The 22,986-nt window shown below is 35.0% G+C and overlaps 1 long non-coding RNA gene across 1 annotated transcript; it reads left to right on the top strand.

Annotated features, from left to right (window-relative positions):
* The first annotated feature begins 300 nt into the window (after positions 1-300).
* Positions 301-21,739, top strand: LOC118762562. The gene is made up of 4 exons (XR_004998315.1): positions 301-464; positions 3,920-3,928; positions 16,509-16,512; positions 21,729-21,739. It is a non-coding gene; the product is annotated as an uncharacterized LOC118762562 (long non-coding RNA).
* Positions 21,740-22,986: the final 1,247 nt, after the last annotated feature.

Genomic DNA, 22,986 nt, shown 5'->3' with positions numbered 1-22,986 from the left:
CAAAAGTTAAGAAGCAAACTTACTGCCTTGTACAGAGGCTGAACCAAAAGGAAAATCCGTTCAAGATTTACTTTACATACTCCATAGTAGTGGATTAGATGAAGCTTTGTTCCACGTTAAAGAAGCAGCGAAAGTAAGGAATATGTACACCTGGTGTTTAGGGTTAGAGTTTTTGTTACGCCAAAAGTGGGTGGTGTGTGTATTCTTTACCTCTGTCAACAAAGCTTTGAAATTAATATTAATACTACCAGCAACAAGTGCTACAGTGAAGCACTCCTTTTCATACCTAAGGAGAATTCATAATTATACAAGAAATTTGCAGGGACAAGAAAGGTTGAGCAGTTTAGCTCTAATTGGCATAGAAGAAGCCATTTTAAAAAGCATTAAGAATGATAACTTCTACAATGATGTTATCAACAATTTCAACAAGAAAGAGAGAAGGATTGAATTAACATTTAAATAAAGTACATAAGTTTTAATTGTGATTTTTTTTTTAATTTTAAAAATAGCTATATAATATGAACATGTCTATTTGACAGAAAATTTTGATCATTGCTTCCCCAGCCAGAAAGACCACCGTATGCCCCTAATATATATATATATATATCTGTGTGTGTGTACATAATAGAAGGGCCTTAGGGTCAACGTAGCAAAAACCAAAGTCTTGGTGAGTAGGAGTATCAGTGGCACATAAAAAGCACCATCCGAACATGGCCGATGCTAGTACCCCCTGACTGGCCCCCATACTGGTGGTATATAACAGCACTATCTGAAGGTGATCAATGCCAGGTCTGCCTGACTGGCTCCAGTGCTGGTGGCACATAAAAAGCACCCACTACACTCTCGGAGTGATTGGCATTAGGAAGGGCATCCAGCTGTAGAAACATTGCCAGATCAGATTGGAGCCTGGTGCAGCCGTTGACTCGCCAGACCTCAGTCAAACCATCTAAACCATGCCAGTATGGAAAACGGATGTTAAACGATGATGATGATACACACACACAGTAACACAGATGGGTTGAGGTTCACTACAGCTGTTTTAGACATGTTCCTTATTGATACAAAAGAATCTATTTTCTTCAGGTGAATAAAGAGTAAAATTTAACACTTATGATTTTTCAGAGAAAAAGAACATAATGTAAGTTGACCCTCCTATCTTGGTTACTGCTGAGAAAGTATATATATATATATATATATATATATATATATATATATATATATATATATATATATTAATGTATGTGTGTGTGTGATCTAAATATTTTAGCTTGTTAACTATTTGTTGAGCACTTTGTAATCATATATTTCGCATTAAACAGGTCAGCATGTGTTATATTCAATAAATAATTTAATTTCTTCACAACACACCTGAGTTATCTGGAGGTATTTTTTTTTTTTTCATTTTATTTCAACAAAGAGATTAACAGGTCCTTAGTTCACCTGATGTTCTTTATTCATTTGAAATGGTAGCCAATTACAGGTTGCATTGTTCCTGCTGCAAGGTGACAAACGTATTTGCTGCTGTTTCTTTTAGTGAAGCTAGATAATGAATTAGGTCACAAAATAATAAAAAAATTGAATCTACAGAAATAGACTCTATCCTAATACTGAATGAGTATTTCCATATTTATTTCTATTGTGTAATTTTTTTTTTTCTAAAATGTTTAATTCTATTCTATTGTTCATCACGTAATGCCTGAGTTCTGAAAATTCTAATTATTAAATAAGTTGTAATGTGTTCTCTTTCTTTTCTATTTTCTCTCTCTCACACTCTCTCTCTCTCTCTCTCTCTCTTTCTTTCTTTCTTTCTCTCTCTCTCTCTCAATCTATCTATCTCTATCTCTCTCTATCATGTGTGTGTGTGTGCGTAAAATTGCTGTGATCCTTTGGATGATAACTGAAAAGAATTTAGTGACAGTCTGTGTGCGTGTATTCCATTTGTTCCATTTGTTTATACTTCTATATATTTTTTAATATATATGATATGATATATATATATATTGAAAGAAAGAAAATGGAGAAAAAATGGATGTATGAATAATTTATTTGTATTGTTATTATTAAAAATGTCAACATCTTTATATCATACAAATAAATTATTCATATATCCATTTTTCTCCATTTTCTTTCTTTGAATATTAATTATATGTATTACTACAATAATCCCCAACATATCGTCAAGACTTTCTCCTTACATGATAGTGATTAACCAGTGAGATATTTTGGATTATATAATCCCTAATGTGGATCTAACATCCTCTAACTGACTATATATATAATATGAGGGAACTTACAGGGAAAAATTCAGTTTAGAAATACTAAATCAAATTTCAGCAAATATAATATATATATATATATATATATATATATATATATATATATATATATGTATATATATTTAAATTAGAAAAAAAACACCTTTTATCAATTCAATAATGAAATATTAAATTATAACCATTTAGAAAAATTACATCTTATAGAAAGATTAAATATAATCAGTCAATGCTAGTGATGCATCTACACAAATATCTGCAAGCAAGCCTGGGTAAGATTGATTTATGAATACTAGTCAATGAGTGCAGAACTCCCTTTCCCACACCATTGAAGTTTATCCAAAAGAAATTCAAAAATTCTATGAACGCATCTTGCCTACTAGCGTAATCCATCTATCATATTCTGAATCAGTAGCTTCACTCTCAATCAACTCTGGTGTATCGTTGGGTTCAGATTTGTTCCTCACTCTTCCTTTTTTATATAATCATAATGAAGAAAAGACATTAGCTCAATGACTTAAATAGGGGCAAGTACAAGGGACAACTCTGAGAATGTTTTGGTCTTGTTAGGTCTCTTCAGCAACAAAGAGTTTCCCATACTTACTGAAGTATTGATGATACAATCACTAAGTAAATATACAATGCTTTGAATGAGTAGATGTGAAACATTAGCATGTTTTAGAACAAATAAGTGCTTTCCAAACTGGATGGTAACCAACCTTTGTGTAGGGAGTAGTGGACAATTTTATATAAGTACTGAGGAAAAAGGGGTGGTTGGTGCAGTAACAGGCACGTCTTTTAATTGCCCTAATTTTCAAAACTATTTCAATTCTTATCTTACGTACAAATGTTGTTTTAATATTGCATTTTATATTGATAAAATGTATAAAACCCACCCACCACAACAGAATTGAGATCTTAAAACCAAGGTACATAAAAAGCATTGGTCTGGGTGCTGGTGCCACATATAAAGCATTGATACTGGTGCTACATTAAAAGCACTGGTGATGGTGCCATGTAAAAAGCACCCAGTACACTCTGTAAAGTGGTTGGTGTTAGAAAGGGCATCCAGCTGTAATAACCAAACTAAAACAGACTATGGAATCCTGGTGTGGCCCTTGACCTTGTCAGTTCCTGTCAAACTGTCTAATCAATGCCAGCACGGAAAATGAACGTTAAATGTTGATGATGATGATGATGATGATGTCGACGATGACGATGACAGCGATGAGAATGATGATGATGATGATGATGATGTACAAGTAATCTTTTAATGATAATCAACCTTTTGACAACAGTTTTTAGTTGCACATTTAATTTTGCTGATGTGCAATTGGGGCAGGAGTTTAGAGTGTGTTAGTAAAAGAAAGGGGACAATCTTTTTTCTGAAAATGTTCGAGAAGCACCGGAATAAACCACTATCCTCTCTTAATGTTATTGTTGAGTGGGTTAGCAGTAAAAGAAAAGGTATTTGGCAATAATTTGAAAGATAATAAAAACTCCAAGGAAAGCTATTGCCACTGATGGTAGCTGGAGAAGTAGATGTAGAATTTGAATAATTAGTATATAAATAAATGAATTCACAGCTTTGTATTACAATATACAAGTCATGTAATTAAGTTGAGCACTTTATTACATTACTTAAGATGGAACATGTTCAATTTTTTGCTTCTATACAAGTTTGACTTGTCATTCGTAGAGAGTATTCTGTTAGTGCAAAAACAAAGTAGAACAGCACTAAAAAAAAATATATTTTTTATTGCCTCTACAATTCATCCCTTTTAATCTATCTGAATTAGTGAAATCCATTCTTAAACTCTTGCTAGAAACAGGTAAACACAACAAAACAAGCAGACAAAAGAACCCAATTCCAGAAAAGGAAAAGAAACAGAAGTCAAATAAAATGCTACTGGCCTACAACTATTTGATGTTAGGAGATTTTAAAGAACTGTGGAAAAGAAGAGGAGAGAAGAAGAAGAAGAAGAAGAAGAAGAAGAAGAAGAAGAAGAAGAAGAAGAAGAAGAAGAAGAAGAAGAAGAAGAAGAAGAAGAAGAAGAGGAGAGAGGAGGAGGAGGAGAGGAAGAGGAGGGGAGAGGAGGAGGAGGAGGAGGAGAGGAGGTGGAGAGGAGGAGAAGGAGAAGAAGGAGAAGAAGAAGAAGAAGAAGAAGAAGAAGAAGAAGAAGAAGAAGAAGAAGAAGAAAAAGAAGAAAAGGATCTAAAGCCTCATGAGTGGATGTGGTGCATGAAAACTGAAAGAAGCCCGTTGTATATGTATATATATACATGTGTGTGTCTTTGTGTCTGTGCTTGTCTCCCCCCTCTCCATCACTGCTTGACAACTGATGTTGGTGTGTTTACATCCCTGTAACTTAGCAATTTGGCAAAAAAGACCAATAGAATAGGTACTAGGCTTTAAAAAAAGAAAAAAATAAGTCCTGGGGTTGATTTGTCTGACTAAAAAACTCTTCGAGGCAGTGCTCCAGCATGGCCACAGTCAAATGAATGAAACAAGAATAAAAGAATAAAAAGAATATCTGTATTTGTGGGAGTGGGATTCATGTGTGTGTATGTGTGTGCATGCATAAATTTAAGTGTATGTTTGTATCACTTCCTCTTGAAACAGTGCATCACTGTTCTAAAACCAGAGTTTTTCATTCCTAATCTTCCATGGAAACATACCTGACCATAGAGAAATATTACCGTGCTGGTGACATGTAAAAAGCACCATTCAAACATGGTTGATGCCAGTACCGCTTGAGTGACCCCCATGTGGGTGGCACATAAAAAGCACCCACTACACTCTCGGAATGGTTGGCATTAGGAAGGGCATCCAGCACTTAAAACCTTGCCAGATCAGATTGGAGCATGGTACAGCCTTCTGGCTTGCCATCCCTCAGTCAAACAATCCAACCCATGCCAGCATGGAAGGCGGATGTTAAACGATGATGATGATGATTATGATGGTGGTGGTGGTGGTGGAGGGGTATAATTGATTACATCGACCCCATTATCAACTTGTCCATCTTTACATTCTGAGTTCAAATTCCGCTAAGGTCAACTTTGTCTTTCATCCTTTCGGGTTGATGAAATAAGTATCAGTTATGTACTGGGGTCAATATAATTGACTACCCTCCACCCCATTATTTCAGGCCTTATGCCTTTAGTAGAAAGGTTTATGGTTATTATTACTATTTCAAATTCCAAGGTCAACTTTGCCTTTCATCCTTTCAGGGTCAATAAAAATATGTACCTGTTGAGTACTGGGGTCGATTTAATCGACTTAACCCCCCTTCCCTCAAATTTCAAGCCTTGTGCCTATAGCATAAAGGATTGTTACTACTACTACTACTACTACTACTACTACTATTATTATGATCATTATTATCATTATTCTTATTCTTATTCTTGTTGTTGTTATTATTATTATTATTATTATTATTATTATTATTATTATTATTATTATTATTATTATTATATGTTTGTCTTTTGCTTTGTATTTGTACAAGTTGACTCCAAGTCTCACCCAGAGACCTCAAGAAACAACAAGTTAGAAGTTGATGGTGATGTTATGCCTAGGGTGTCATATATTTGATTTTGAACATAGTATTTGTTCTAGAGAATGTTTAAGAACACATAAGAGAATTACGAGTTTGTTTTAAAATTTGAGATTACATGGACAGTATTTTACGTAGGATATGGGCAGTTCCTATGAACACTAGCTTTTGAATTTCAGCCATTTTGGGGTTTCCTGGTATCTGAGCTAGGTAGGAATCAGCCCCTTTTGCTATCATTCCTATTATTATTATTATTATTATTATTATTATTATTATTATTATTTCTTTATTAGCCACTTAGACTCAGAGACAATGAGTACAGTACAAAAGACAAGTAACTGCACTAATAATGGCTACAGTGACAAAAAAAAACAAAACAAAAAAACAAAATGAAATATTTGTAATAGCATAAAATATATGGCTTAAAGGCAGAGATTAAAGCATTAGATTAAGTCTGGTTATCACAACTGTTGACATCAGTTTTTTACTAGAATTTCTCTGCAGGCCATTAGCTAAGGTTCAGTCATTCTCACCATCCACCACTCCACCCATAACCTTCCTCTCTTCCCCAACCCAGCTTTCATGTGTACACGTGTGTGTGTGTGTGTATGTGAACATGTATATCTGTGTGTATGTGTGTGTGTGTGTCTGTGTGTCTGTGTGTCTGTCTGTGTGTGTCTATGGGTATTTAAGTGAAGTGTATTATTTAACAATTTCACTTTTAGACAGGCCATATATTAAGATATAACTATGCCTGCAATATAATATATATATATATATATATATATATACACATATATACGTCTGTGTATGTGCATATATATATGAGGATATACACACACACACACACACATATATATACATATATATGTATGTATGTGTGTGTGTGTTTGTGTGTGTGTGTGTGTGTGTGTGTGTGTGTGTGTGGACATGTGTGTGTGTATAAATGCATAATTACAACCATACAAACTCAAACAAAGTAGGGAAATGAATATGTATGCAAACACACTGACACATGTATACACACTCAAAACTTAATGTATCTACTCACATACCTGTACGCACAAAGACACATATACACAGGCACAAAACAGATGCAAAGTAGGTGCACCTATACCCATGCAAACAAGTGAGCTCATTAGACACACAAGATGCGAAATAGATGCACACATACATGCAAAGTATAAGCACATATACACACAGACACAAAATAGTTGCACACACAGCCATGCAAATACATAAGCAGGAGTGGCTTAGGTGGTGGTGTGGCTGTGTGGTAAGAAGCTTGCTTCCTAACCACATGGTTCCGGGTTCAGTTCCACTGTGTGGCACCTTAGACAAGTGTCTTCTACTATATCCTTGGGCTGACCAAAGCCTTGGGATGGAAACTGAAAGAAGCCTTTCATGTATATATATGGCCTGCTCGCTTAGCCAGCGGGGTGGCGTCATTCGAAGGCTAAAACAATGCGAAAGCATTGTGACCAGCGATGTGTAACAACATCTGATGGTCTGGTCGGTCACGTGATCACATGATATATATATATATATATATATATACATATATATGTATGTATGTATGTATGTATGTATTTGTCTGTCTGTGTTAGTTCCCCCACCATCACTTGATAACCGATGTTGGCATGTTTACATACTTGTAACTTAGCTGTTCTGCAGAAGAGACTGACAGAGTAAGTACTGGGCTTACAAAGAATAAGACCTGGGGTCGATTTGTTTGACTAATGGTAGTGCCCCAGCATGGGCACAGTCAAATGACTGAAACAAGTAAAAGAAATAAAAGAAAATACATGCACACACACACACACACACACACATACATGCTCACAAAACATACACATACGTCCCGACACAGAATAGGTGCATACATACACATGCAGATACTTAAACACATACTAACATGTGCACACAAAATAGGTGCACACATACATATGTTAGTACATAAGGATACACATACACTTACATTGACTCTTACACACATGCTCACCAAATATTTCTGAAACATTTTTCTCACTGTCTCCTGAGAACAATACCCAATAGAATTAGTGTGTGAAGCCTATGTGTATGCTTTTGTGTATGTATGTATGTATGTATGTATGTATGTATGAATGCATGTATGTATATGTATGAATGTATGTATGTGTGTGTATGTATATATGTAAGTATGTATGTACGTATTTACATATGCATGCTTGTATGTAAGTATTTATGTATTCATGTATATATGTATGTATGTATATATGTTTGTATGTATGTGTGTGTGCATGTATGCATACTTTTGTGCATGTATATGTGTTTGTATGTATGTATGTTAATGCATTAATTTGTGTGTGTGAGTATAGGTCTATGCATTAATTTATACATGTGGGTGTATACTAACCAATAAATAATATTTTATTTATGATATAATTATCCATGATATATATATATAATTGATATACACACTCTAATATCACTAATTACACTAATTAAATCTTTAATAATGATTTCCGACTTAGACACAAAGGCGTAAATTTTGGCAGGTGAGGATTGAAACTGATGTATTTGACTCCAGTCTATGACTGGTGTTTATAATGTCAATCTGGAGGGCCAAAAGTATATTAGACCTTGGTAAAATTTGAACTCCTACCACAAGATCCAGTCCTTGTTATAGTGTGGTAGCTTGTTTCCCAGTGACTCTGAGATCTATACCAGTGGAATGCAAGCTTCTTATCCCTATGCTGGACTGATCAAAGGATAAAGGCCAGGCTAATATAGACTACCTCTTACCAGATGTTGACATGGCATTGTCTAAGGTTAATATTCCAACCTAGAGAGAAAACAAAACAGACAATGTTACAGAAGCATTGATGATAATTCAAAACCAACAAGAGCTGGGATAGGACAACCTCGACTCAAGAACAGGAGAGAAAAGTTGCCAGTGATCCAGCTTCCATAGGGAGAGGGGATCTTAAGGAGAAAGAAGAACAGTTGGACTCATAGCAGAAAGGGATTTAACTAAATACAAAGTACTTAATTTGGCACTGCCATTTCTAACTCCAGTGACATTTTTTTTTCACTTTTAGCCTTATGATGACAAAGGACCAAGATATATGGCACATTGTTATATTCAAGATGACTGGCCCACCACAACAGAATTGATATTCTAAAATCACCTTGGTAATGCTTGCCCATGAAGGGCATTGGTGATGGTGCCATGTAAAAAGCATTGGTGGTGGTGCCACGTAAAATGCCCTGGTGATGGTGTCATGTAAAAAATACCCAGTACACTCAGTAAAGGATTAGTATTAGGAAGGTCATGCAGCTGTAAAAATTAAGCCAAAACAGACTATGGAACCTGGTTTGGCTTTTGGGATTGCCAGTTCCTATCAACCTGTCCAACCCAGCCCAGCATGGAAAACAGGCATTAAATGATGATGATGATGGTAATGATAACAATGACAACAAGAATTTCTGCATTTCTTTCAAAATACACTCTCTTTGTTCCAATTAATTTTGAAATTTATGAAGGATTCAGTGAAATAACTTTGATGTTTAAGGTGGCAAGCTGGTAGTATCATTACAGCACAGAACAAAATGCTTAGGTGTATTTCTCCTAGTTTTACATTCAGAGTTCAAATGCTGCCAAGGTTGACTTTGCTTTGTCTCCTTTCAGATCAATAAAATAATGTACCAGTTGAACACTCAGGTTGACATAATCAACTAGTCCTCTCCTCCCAAATGCTCTGGCATTTTGCCTATGGTAGAGGATTATCAAACCAAATTTTTAAGGGATGGCAAGCTGGCAGTATCATTACTGCATCAGACAAAATGCTTGTAGGCATTTCTTCTGTTTTTTTAACATTCTTAGTTCAAATGCTGCTGAGGTTGACTTACCTTTCTACCATAGGCATAAGGTCTGAAATTTTGAGGGAAAGGACTAGTTGATTACCATCAACTGGTAACTTAATTTACAGACGCCAGTGTTTCACCCCTGAAAGGATAAGTGGAAAAATCACCCTCAACGGAATTTGAACTCAGAACATCAAGGTGGACAAAATGCTACTAAGCATTTTTCCCAGTGTGGTAATAATTCTGCCAGCTCGTTGCCTTAATAATAATAATAATCATCATCATCATCATCATCGTTTAGCGTCCGCTTTCCATGCTAGCATGGGTTGGACGGGTCAACTGGGGTCTGTGAAGCTGGAAGGCTTCGTCAGGCCCAGTCAGATCTGGCAGTGTTTCTACGGCTGGATGCCCTTCCTAACGCCAACCACTCCGCGAGTGTAGTGGGTGTTTTTTACGTGCCACCTGCACAGGTGCCAGACAGAGCTGGCGAACGGCCACGAATGGATGGTGCTTTTACGTGTCACCGGCACAGGGCCAGGCGATGCTGGCAACGGACACGAACGGATGGTGCTTTTACGTGGTGATAATAATAATGATAATAATAATAATAATAATGATTTCTACTAAAAATGTAAGGAGTGAATTTTGGGGAAGGGGCTATTTAGAAGAGCAAAGTCAACCTCAGCAAAATTTGAAATCAAAACATTAAGACAGACAAAATACCACAAAGCATTTTGAGGGGTTTTCTGATAAGACCAATAATTTTGAAAGGAAGGCTTAGTCAATACTATTAACCATAGTACTTGACATGTACTTTATTTTATCAAATCTAAAGGGAGGAAATATAAAGGTGGTGGTGATGATGATCATGATGATCATGAATATGATCATGATGATCATGATGTTGATAGTTGTGATAAAAATAACAATGATGATGAGGATGATAATAATTTCTAACTTTGGTTCTTGTACCAAAGTTAAAATTTGTAATGAGTGAAGAGTATAGTTAATATAATTAAACCTAGTTTATCACTGGTATTCATTTTATCAATTCCAGAGGGATGGAAAGCCAAGTTGATTATTACAAGATTTTAATTCTGAGCAAAGAGGGGTGGGGGAAAACTTATTTAAGAATGTGATAGAAGCTAGTTGCTTGAAAAGTAATGATGTTTGTAAATACTATGTTTACCCACACCAACCAACACAGGATATTGTTCATTTTTACACAGTGATGTTTCAATCTCTTTTCTATCTGCCGGGGACCAAGCCACTTTCAGGCACTGGTGCTGACACTGGTGAACAAATGAAGGGAGACAACATTGGTTGGAGAAGACCCTTTGGTCTTGCTGGGAACCAGACAACTCTTATACTAGTGCTATGATAAACATGTATATTCTGCAAAGTATGCTCTTTAACCCTTTCATTACCAACTCAGCTGAAACCGGTTCTGGATCTGTAGTACAAATATTTTGCTTTCATAAGTTTTGAATTAAAATTTTCCACCGAACATTAGTCACAAGTTATGTTCCTAACACTAGCTTAATGATAACTAAGTTATTTTACTAAATTCTTTGTTATATTTAAAATAATTCAAAGAAACTAAGAGCATATCAAAATAAATACGGTAACGAAAGGGTTAACATGTATAACATGTATACTCTCTAAAGATAGGAAACGCCTGTCATAAATACAATATACAGATATCCCCAACCTATCTATGAGTGCAGTAGCTTCAAATTAGAACTGAATAACCAACTCAATCTGTACTGACCCAGAGAACCCATGTCAGTATGGAAAAGCAGATAACATCAACAATAACAACACTTTCATCATTTCTTTGGCAAGCACAGTGAAGGCATGCTTTCTTAATGAGGTCATAAAATGAGTGAAACATGAGCAGTATTACTTCTTATACTACATAAAACAATGCAAATAATACTAGGCATTGACTAATTACATCTTTACCTCACCATATATTTATCTCTTGCTAGTTTTTCCTGTATTAAACATCTTAACACTAATTTAACTCTACTATTTTTCATGTAGATATGAATTTTTACAGTCTCTAAACATGTCTCTAAACTATCTGCTTTGTATCAGCTGACTTTCAAAAGTATGACAGACATTTGAGCTAGAATTAACAATCAACCTGGGACAGTCTAGTAGAAATATATCGGTTGTGACTATCACAAGGGATCAACTAGAGATAAATGATAATAACTTCAATTACACTGGAGAAAAAGTAGACCACTTTAGCCCTGTCTGTTCATCATTGCATCTCAGTCAGCCTTAAAAAATCTTCTAACATTTGTGTATAACTAATATGATTAATAATATAGATAGTATGGTAGGAGCCTAATATTTTACCCAGTTTTACATTACCACAACCTGATTCTTTAACAAAGTGCACTCTGTTGAAAGTGCTTAAACCAGACCTTCAGTTCCTTCTCCCCAATGTTTTATCCGGTGCACATTGACCTACAGATGTTCAGGCTAGATAATGGCCACATCAATTTCAATAGTGTGTGATGGCCTGCAAAGATCATGGACACCGTTTCTTCTTCACCTCTAACTCATTCATTAAAGTAAAAGTTAGCGTTATTCAGTTTAAAGACAAGAATCATAGTGAAGTTTCTGCAAGTTGAGCTTGCAGGTCTCAATTCTTTTTGAAACTATTTCACTTAACCCTCTTGATACCAATCAACTTGACACCACCCCTGCTTCCTTGAAAGAAACCAATCAACTGGTTAAACTCTTTTGATGCCAATCCACCCTTTATTCCATGATACAAACTTGGTTTTCCAGAATGATCTGAACTAAAATCTTCCATTGAACTTTTGTGCTAATCTATTTTCCAAACACCAGCTTAATAATAGTTTCAAATTTTGACACAGGGCCAGTAATTTCAGGGGAGAGTGCAAGTTGACTGCATCAACTCCAGCCCTCAACGGGTCCTTATTTTATCAACCCTGACAGGATAAAAAAAAAATTTTGACATCTGCAGCATTTAAACTCAGAATGTAAACAGATGAAATGCCACTAAGCATTTCACCCAGTATGCTAACGATTCTGCCAGCTTGCCACTTTACACCACCTTGATAATCCTTTCTCTTATAGACACAAGGCCTGAAATTCCAGAGGATGGGGTAAGTGCTCAGCTGGTACTTATTTTATCGACCTCGAAAAGATGATAAGCAAAGTCAAACTTTGACAGAATGTGAACTCAGAATGTAAAGACAGACAAAATGCCGCTAAGCATTTACTTCTGTGTGCTATTGTCTCAGCCAGTTTGCTGCCTTGAACCAGCTTAATAATGACAAAGATATATGATTAATTTCTTTATTCTAAAACTATTTGAAACAAAGGCAATGTATTTCAACAGAAATATGCAAACAAAAGTGTTAAAAACCTTCACACTTTAAATAAATCCTTAGCAATTTATGTAAAAGCCTTTTGTTAAATTGTTCCAAACACTAGTTAGATAATTTTTTCTATATAAAAATTATTTTTGTCAGTGATAATTATAGTAAATTCATTATTTTATTAAATCCTCAAAATTCTTGATTATTTTCAAATTTAATCCAAACAACTTACGTTGGAAATAAGTCATAAAAGAATTAAGTAATAACTGTGGGTTACAAATGAACATCACAATTTCCATTTACACATCCCTTTAAAAAAAAGTAAAATAACATTTTGCTGGTGCCTAGCTAAATGTTACGTTAATTACTGGCATTTGAGGCTAGAATATCAGACAACCAGTCAAGAGGTCAGCATTCATAGTGAGAAACTGAAACAGCATGACAGAACTGAATACCTTAAAGTGTTTACTTTTTGTTTTTCATTTCCTCTACATTCGGAACAAAGCTCAATGGATCACTTGATTCTTTTTACCAGAATCACTAAAATAAGTACCAGTGATTCAATCAACAATAAACTCTTTCCTACAAAAATGTCCTCATGCCTTGACCTCATAAATGTGTAACATTCAGTATAACATATTTAATATGTTAGAAGGATAAGATGACAAACTAGCAGAATTGCTAGCACACCAGACAAAATGCTTAGCAGTATTTTGTTTGTCTTCACTTTCTGAGTTCAAATTCCACAAGGGTTGATTCTTGCTTTTCATCCTTTCAGGATCAATAAAATAAGCACCAGTTGAGCACTGGTGTTGATGTAATCAACTTAATCACCTCCCCAAAATTGCTGGCCTTGTGCCAAAATTTGAAACCAATATAATAGAAGGGAAAATAAACATTTGAACAGCTCAGTCTATAAACTAGTTTTTGATGATAGTTCCAGTTTATTCCTTTAATTTTCATTATTAATACTCGAGAGAAATTCATGAATATCACACCATTTTGTTTTCCCTCAACAATATGTGGGCAGTATTACATTCAAGAAATCGATATTTTTGAGTTTAGAACTAAAGCTGTTCAATAACAGCTAAAGTTGATCAGAATATATCAGATATTGCTCTTAATAATAGAACAAATGCATAATCTTTGCATTTTAAATAAGGAATACACTCCATTCTCTAATACAAACTGACTAGAACTTCTCAATTAGGATCACAAAAATTATAATGAAATTAATACCAATTGTATCAAGATATTGATCCAGGTTAAAATCCATAATGAGCACACACTAAATTGTAATTATAACTGTTGCATTTAAAAAAGATGACAATGGAATTTCTAATATAATATTGAAATAGATAGAATATTACAGGCCTGGGAAATAAAACAGCACATCAAAGTATTGATTGGTATATAAAAAGAAAAAAAATAATAATAATGAGGATAAAAAAACTCGTAAAAAAAACGAAGTGATTAAAAAGAGGTTGTTAAATGGATAGCTACTGAGAAAAAGGAATTTCGATAAACTATCACTATCTCAGACAGAATTTTTTTGATTAAGGAACATATGACAGTATGTAACACATGTTATATCCAACTGAAAATTCCAATAAGTGCTTATTGAAAATCTCTTTTATATGCACCTTATTGAGGGTATCAAAAAGTTAGTTTTCTTTAGATGTATTAAAGTGTGATACAATATAAAGAGAAACTGATTTACCAGAAATAAAAACTACTAATAATAATCCTTTCTACCATAGGCACAAGGCCTGAAATTCTGGGGGAGGAGGTTAGTCAATTATTTTGACCCCTGTGCTCAATTGATATTTATATCATTGACACCAAAAGGATAAGAAGCAGAATTTGAACTCAGAATGTAAAGCTGAATAAAATATTGCTAAGCATTCTTGCCCAGCGTGCTAATGATTCTGCCAGTTCAATGATAATCATAATAATAATGATAGTTTCAAATTCTGGCACAATTATAATAATAATGATTTCATATTTTGCCAGCAGTTTTGAGGGAGGGAGTAAGTCAATTACATCAACCCCAGTGTGCAACTGGTACTTATTTTATTGACCCCCAAAAAAATGAAAAGCAAAGTTGACCTCCCCAGAATTTGAACTCAGAATGTAAAGAAAGACAAAATGCCAGTAAGCATTTTGCCCAACATACAATGATTCTGCCAATTTGCCATTTTATACCACTGCTGCTGCTGCTGCTGCTACTACTACTACTACTACTACTAATAATAATAATAATAATAATAATAATAATAATCAAAACCGCTGACAAATGGTATAAACATCATCCTGAAGCTGTAACTGAGGGAGAAAATGTGTCGATTCTATGGGACTTCCCCATGCAGACCGACAAGACTATAAAAGCTAATAAACCAGATATTATTATAAAAGATCAGACAAAAAGGATGTGTTTATTAATTGACATGAGTATTCCCTGTGATCACAATATAGCGGCGAAAGAATTTGACAAGATTAGTAAATATAAAGACCTGCTAATAGAAATTGAAAAAATGTGGCATCTCAAGGCGACTTGAGAATGATAAAAAAAGGTACTGAAACCTATTTGAAAATGATTCCAGGCTTACCATCCCTACAGGAAGTGCAAAAAATCATATTAACTGGAACGGCTTATGTACTGAGAAGAGCACTATCGCTGTGAAAATAACATCCATCCATGAATTTATTTATTTATTAATTTTTAAATACATATTTTATCTGTGAATTTGCACATGTAATCTGGGAATGCATAAAATGCCCTTCTCTGCCCTAGGTGTATGGAAAACACTCGGCGAGAAACGGAAGAAAATTTGAAGAAAGAAGGAAAAAACATAGTAATAATAATAATAATGATTTCAAATTTTGGCACAAGGCCAGTAATTACAGGGGATGGAATAAGTCAATTACATGGACCTCAGTGTTCAACTGGTTTTTATTTTATCAACCCTGAGAGGATGAAAAGCAAAGTCAACCTTGGCGGCATTTGAACTCAGAGCATAAGGAGAGAGGAAATGCCGCTAAGCATATTGCCTGGCATGCTACCAATTCTGCCAGCTTGCCACCTTAATAATAATAATAATAATAATAATAATAATAATAATAATAATAATAATAATAATAATAATAATAATATAATAATAATAATAGTTTCAAATTTTGCCACAAGGGCAGCTATTTTGGGGAGGGGATGATAATAATAATATGACTAGTTTAGTGTTTTCCAACATTTTCATTACCAAAGAATTCTTTTATTCAAATGAATTTACCCAGGGAGTCTAGGGCTTTAATTCATAGACTTCCTCTAGTTTCTCTATGTCCCCACCCCTAGAAGCATGGAATATAATGTTTAAAGAGAAAGGAAATAAGCATGGTCAGAAGTGGTCACTTTGTTGGAGTAGACAGAATGGAGACAACTTCATATTTTGCAACTTTGAAGATGTACAGTGGTGAAGCAGAGTATATATATATATATATATATATATATATATATATATATATAATTTAATAAATGAAACATATGCATACATACATATATGTACATACCTACATCTATATGTATATATACATGCATATATGAGTACAGGACACCACAAATAAATGTAGAACACAACGAGAAACAAAAACATAAAAATCAAACAAGGAAGGGGACTTTTTTTAACTACGAAAAAACAGAATACAAGACAAACAATACAAGGAACATTCCCCTTCTTCAGCTGCCCCTGTTTCGACTCAATGCATGTTTCGAAGGTAAGGGCAGAACACGATCCAGCCGAAGCAGTCCTTCCCGCAAAATGAATTAAATAAAATTTTTTTGCAGAGGGGTAAAAAAAGTGACAAGAACAGGACGTAAAAACAATACAAATGAAGAAAAATAACAATACAAATAAAGAATAAAAACAGTAAAAGACAGGACAAGGAAACCAACAATAAGGGCTTTATATATATATATATGTCTAAACATACTTATATTCATACATATGTGTATGTGTATTTATCCATATGTATGGAATATGTATGTGTATACACGCACACACATGCACATATAAATATATGTATATATATATGTATGTATGTATGTATACACACATAGTGTTGCAATGCTTGGAATCCACATCATATCCCTTTTCTTCTTATCACCAATTCCAAAGCAGTTGATTGAGTCGGTCTCCAGGAACTGTTCTTGTTATATATATATATTTTTTTTATATATATAATTTATTGAAAGTATATTTTCTCCCTTACCCAAAGAACTAAATTCTTCCCATGCCCTTTCCATAACAGTTTTCTTGCTAGAAAAACTAACTAGTTTCCCTCATGGTCTAATGCTCTTATTTAACCTCATTCAGTGGGCAGAAAAAGAACATCTAACACCACCTACAGCTAAAACCAACAACATATATGAGAGTGCTCTCTGAAAGGCAAGACTAGACTGGATAATTGATGAGAACAGATTGAGTAGTTTAAAAACAGCCAACGGCAATGGAAAAATGAATCCTCTGCCAAGGTCGCCTTAGCCTTTTATTTCTGCAACAGTCGATAATCTGAATACCAGTAGGGCTTGCACTGAATAGGAGAGATGGTCAAAACTTGACTATTATAATAACTGGCATGTTGAATATTTTGTTGGTTATCACAATCCTCAAGCATTTAGTTACATTATATCTAGAAGTCTAGGGCTTTTGTTCAACAATGAACAATGAATGACATGTCAAATCAGCTGAATATTTTACAAATTAGAGAGGTTATCACCAAGCTAATTATACTTACACGAATTGACACTGTACCTAATCTGCAGACTTCATATTACTATTATTTCTAATATATGCAGACTGTTATCTTTTATTTTTTTACTTCTTTCAGTTATTTCACTATGGTCATGCTGGGGTACCACCTTGAACAATGAGGGGAGGGGATTAGTTGAACAAATTGGCCCACAAGACTTATTTTTTTAAGCCTAGTACTTATTCTATTGGTGTCTTTTGCTGAACCACTAAGATACAAAGATTCAAACACACTGACAGTGGTTGTCAAGTGGTTGAGAGGGGGACAAACACAGACACAAGGACACACACATAGATATAAACATATATTCTTTTACTCTTTTACTTGTTTGTCATTTGGCTGTGGCCATGCTGGAGCACCATCTTTAGTCAAGCAAATCGACCCCAGGACTTATTCTTTGTAAGCCTAGAACTTATTCTATCAGTCTTTTTTGCTGAACTGCTAAGCTACAGAGATGTAAATGCATCAGTTGTCAAGCGATGTTGGGCAAACACAGACACACAAACATATATATATATATATATATATATACGACAGGCTTCTTTTAGTTTCTGTCTACCAAATTCACTCAGAAGGTGCCATGCAGTGGGACTGAACTCAGAACCATGTGGTTGGTAAGATATATATATATATATCATCATCATCATAATTTTACGTCCGTTTTCCATGCTGGCATGGGTTGAACGGCTCTACTGAGGTCTAGAGAGCCAGTGGCTGTACCAGGCTCCAATCATTCTGAGAGTGTAGTGAGTACTTTTTACATGTCACTGGCACAGGAGCCAGTCAGGCGGCCCTGGCATTGATCACATTCAGGTAGTGCTATTTAATGCCACTGGCATGGGAGCCAGTCATGTGGCACTAGCATCAGCGACGTTTGGGTGATGCGTTTTATGTGCCTGTGGACAAAGCTGCGTGGGTTCAATTATAATAAATAAAAAATACACATTAAGTATCGAACATCACCAACGAGGGAACAATACATAAACACATGAGAGAAAAGTACAGAACAAAATACCAAAAGAAGATAACTCGCTCATCAGTTGTTGACTGTTTATTAACTACCTATCTGATGTTTTTAATGATAAGATAGGAATTCTTCCTTCATAAGACAGCAGTATCCAGAAATTTTAAAAATATAAAAATTGTGGACATACAGAGTAAACAATCGACAAAGACAAACAGTAAGGGGTGTTAGGCCAAGACGAATTGTAATGGGTAATGCCTGGGAGAAATTTTGAAAGGATATAGAATAAAGAGAAGAAAATAGTAGAAGAGGGAAAAAAATGTGTCGACAGGAGAGAAAAGGGAAATGAGTCCAACTAGTTAGATGTCACATCCAAAAAAGACAGAGGCAGCGAAAAAGGCCTATAATCACGTGACCAACAGACAGAGTAGAAAGGAGACAAGAGAGGGGATGAGAGAGAGGATGAGGGAAAGAAACAAAAGTAGTGAAGAGAAGGGAGAAGGAACAAAAGATAGTAAGGAGTGAAAGACAAAGAGGGAGAGGGAGAAAAGGAAAATATAGAGATTTATAGAGAGATAGAGAGAAAGACAGAAAACAGAGCCCTAACACTCCACAAATTTTATATTTTTAAAATTTCTGGATGCTGCTGTCTTATTCCTATCTTGTCCTTAAAAGCACGAAATGGGTAGTAATAAATAGTTGACAACTGATGAGCAAGTTATCTTCTTTTGACATTTTGTTCTAAACTTTTCTCTCGTATATTTACGTAATTTTCAGTTGTAGGTGATGTCCTGTACTTAATGTGTATTTTTTAATTAAGCATACATACTTACATACATATATATATATATATATATTCAAAATGTGACCGCGTGTGTATCATTGGCGATTTTTTTCCCTCCGTCTTCCCTTCCTTGGATCTTTCCTTTTCCTATGTTTCTGACGAAGAGCTCTGCTCGAAACATTAAATCCTTCTTTCTTTCCTTTCCCGAGCGTCCAATAACACTATACTTGTTCCACGTCCTCACATTGTTGTGTTTTCTCTTTGTGTTTTCATGTTTGGATTAACTTTATATATATATATATATATATATATTATATATATATATATATATATATATATATATATATAATATATATATATAACGGGAAGCTTTATGAAAATAGACAAAAGACGAAGGCAGGTGGAATACAAACAAACAATTGTATTAGTATGGCACTCAGGAAATATAAATAAAACAAGTCTTTAACGTTTCGAGCCTACGCTCTTCAACAGAAAGATAATATACACGCACGCACGCACACAAACACACACACACACATATATATTTGATAAAGATAGTTAACGCCGGTCTATGGGGTTACCCTGGGTTCCACGTCCATAAAGCACCTAGCTTTACAGTGTTTCTTCAGACCCTAATGGCCGGTGACCTGTATTTTTCTTTCGGATTTATGATTTACTGACGGTTATACATCACCTATCAGTAATGTACCTATAATGACTACTGGAAACAGTTGTAAGCCAAATTTGCTCCAATAACTTGTTTTATATATATATACGACGACGTGCTTCATTCTGTTTCCATCCACCAAATCCACTCACTGGAATTTGGTCAGCTTGAGGCAATAGTAGAAGACACTTGCCTAACGTTCCATGCTGTGGGACTAAAACCAGAACTATGTGGTTAGGAAGCAAGCTTCTTACCGTACTGTCACGGCTGCGCCTGTTTAGCTTTCTTTTCCATTTCGGATTTATTCGCTGACAAAGATTATTTTTTAAAATTCATTTCTTTTTATTTTTGCGGTTAAACTACAAGACAACTTGCTAAGTATCAATTTATTTGTAGGATTTCATCTAAAAATTACTTTATATAAAAACGACATGGGAAGGGGATCTGTAATCTGGTTCAGGTGGTTCTCATAAAAAAAAACCCCAAAAATGAACTAAAATAAGATGAATAATAAAGTATGTCAAGTTTCTATTTCCAGGCAATCCAGAATCCTATTTCTAGAAGTTTCTGCTGTGTCTATTATGTATGTAACGGGGTAGTTAGTGGACGCTTTCAAGAAAAAAATCGACTGGAGCAAGAAAGGAAATACAAGTGATTAGATGTGCGTGTGTGCTCCCGTTTCAATCTGGTAAAAGGCTCTCTCTCTCTATCTATCTCTCTCTGTTTCGTTCAGCGTGTGTAAAATATAAGAGAGGCATGGGAGAAATAGCGATATACCAGAAGAGACGAAAATAAAGATAAAAAGAAAGTAACACATAAAATGAAAGAAGGTAGAGAAGAAGAATACCAGAAAAGATAGTGAGAGGAAGCAGAGAGAGCAGTCTACGTAGTGCTAAGATATCCGCCGATCAGCTGTGACATAGAAAACTAAAAAAGCAGTTAAAGAGGCTTGGTTTGTCTGGCGGTAAAGGTTACACTTACAAATGTTCTTAAAACAGTGGTTGTACACAGGCATTCAGAAGTCTATATGATGACGGCTACATAATCTAATTAGTGAGTGTCTCTGTCTGCCTTGTGTGTGCGTGTGTTTTGTGTTCGTGTGTATGTGTCGGCCTGTTTTATCGGGTGGTCTTGTTATGGGACTGATTCGAGTGTAGTGCTATTATAGATTATCTGAAACGTGTGAAAGGAACAGTGTGAGTGCGCGCGCGTGCGTGCCTGTGTCTGTGTGTGCGTGCGTGCGTGTGCCGCAGACATTCTATAATAAAACGGTCTAATATACTGGCAAGTGCTGTGAACGTCTCTATAAATAGTCTGGATGCGGGTTTTATGACCGACATCTTCAGCTGACAAACAAGATACACGCACACACATATTTTACCTATTTTTTTAATTTTGGATTACTATTAGTGTATAATAGCGTCGTTGGTTACAGGTTTCAAATGGACTAATTTGTTTCAATGCATTTATGATAGTGACATTGACATTGGGGGTCTCTGAAATTTGGTTGAGAATAAATATCGGAAAGGATTCATTTGAAGAGTGCTGCGGATTTTTACCGATTTATATCGGAGTAAGATTCAAACACATACACACATACATACATATGCATACCCTACCACACGCAGAATAAATTTTCTAAATAACGGCAACGTCTATGGGGTGAGAAGGAACAGATACCCTTATAAAATCTTTGTAGTCTCGGAAGTTATTTGAACGCATTAATATAATAATAATTAAAAAAGAGAGTACTGAAAATAAGAAAAGAGATACAATACGTTGAATATTACTTTATTAGCTGGTTAAATTGTACAGTAATTAGGTGGGGAAAAGTTTCAAATTTCATAAAAAGAAAAAAAAAAGCCTTTCCAATTCTGACAGCATGAGTACTAAATAACGAATGTTGTAAAATCATTTCCAATTCATTCTAAAAAATGTTAATTTAATGCATAGATTTCAATATGTAATTCACTAATTCGTTTTGATGTGAGACAGGCACAGTTTCCGCTCCTTTTGAAGTTCAGTGTAATATTTTAAGTGTTACGATGTTAATCGCACGCTTCGTGTGTTCAAATCCCAAATAACAAAATAGAGAGAAATTAACAGAAGAAATTTAACTGCCTCCTTAAGTTTCATGATGGAGTGAAAGTGTGTGTGTATATGCGTGTATTTAAATGTGTGAGTATTTGTCTCTAATGATTAATCTAATTTTAATAGATATTTTTATTCCCAGTGAATGCATAAAATGTGTGTGTGTGTGCATATTCGTTATAAGTATTTTATGCGCTCACTGGGAAAATGAATTAATTCCTGTGTTGTACTTAGATGTTTCTTTACATTCATACGTATGAATAACCCACTAAACTATTTTGTATTCCTTTATATGTAAGTATGCATGCACGTGTAGCGGAGATTCGAGCCATAACCGTTAGATACTCAAGCACCACGTGTAAACTACCGCAGTTTCTCATGATTGATCAATAAATTGAGTAATTAGTGTGAAGCTGTGGAGTGATATAGCTTCTCTGATGTTCTAGAATTGGCCATCTTGTCGCCCCATATAAAGCAATTGACACCAAATTCACCATGCAGAATGTTGAGAGTGGACAACTGATTCACATGCATCACCTCATGCCAGGCAGACGACCTCTGGCACTTGAGTAGACAGCTTTGGACTTATGCGCAGACAGACCAATTCTGAAGATCCACACAATGTCCTTGTCCTCCCAGTCC

This window comes from Octopus sinensis, linkage group LG3, assembly GCF_006345805.1.
Source record: "Octopus sinensis linkage group LG3, ASM634580v1, whole genome shotgun sequence".
Classification (NCBI taxonomy): Eukaryota; Metazoa; Mollusca; class Cephalopoda; order Octopoda; family Octopodidae; genus Octopus; species Octopus sinensis.
Note: the sequence above shows the minus strand (reverse complement) of the source record. Positions and strands in the feature narration are given on the sequence as shown.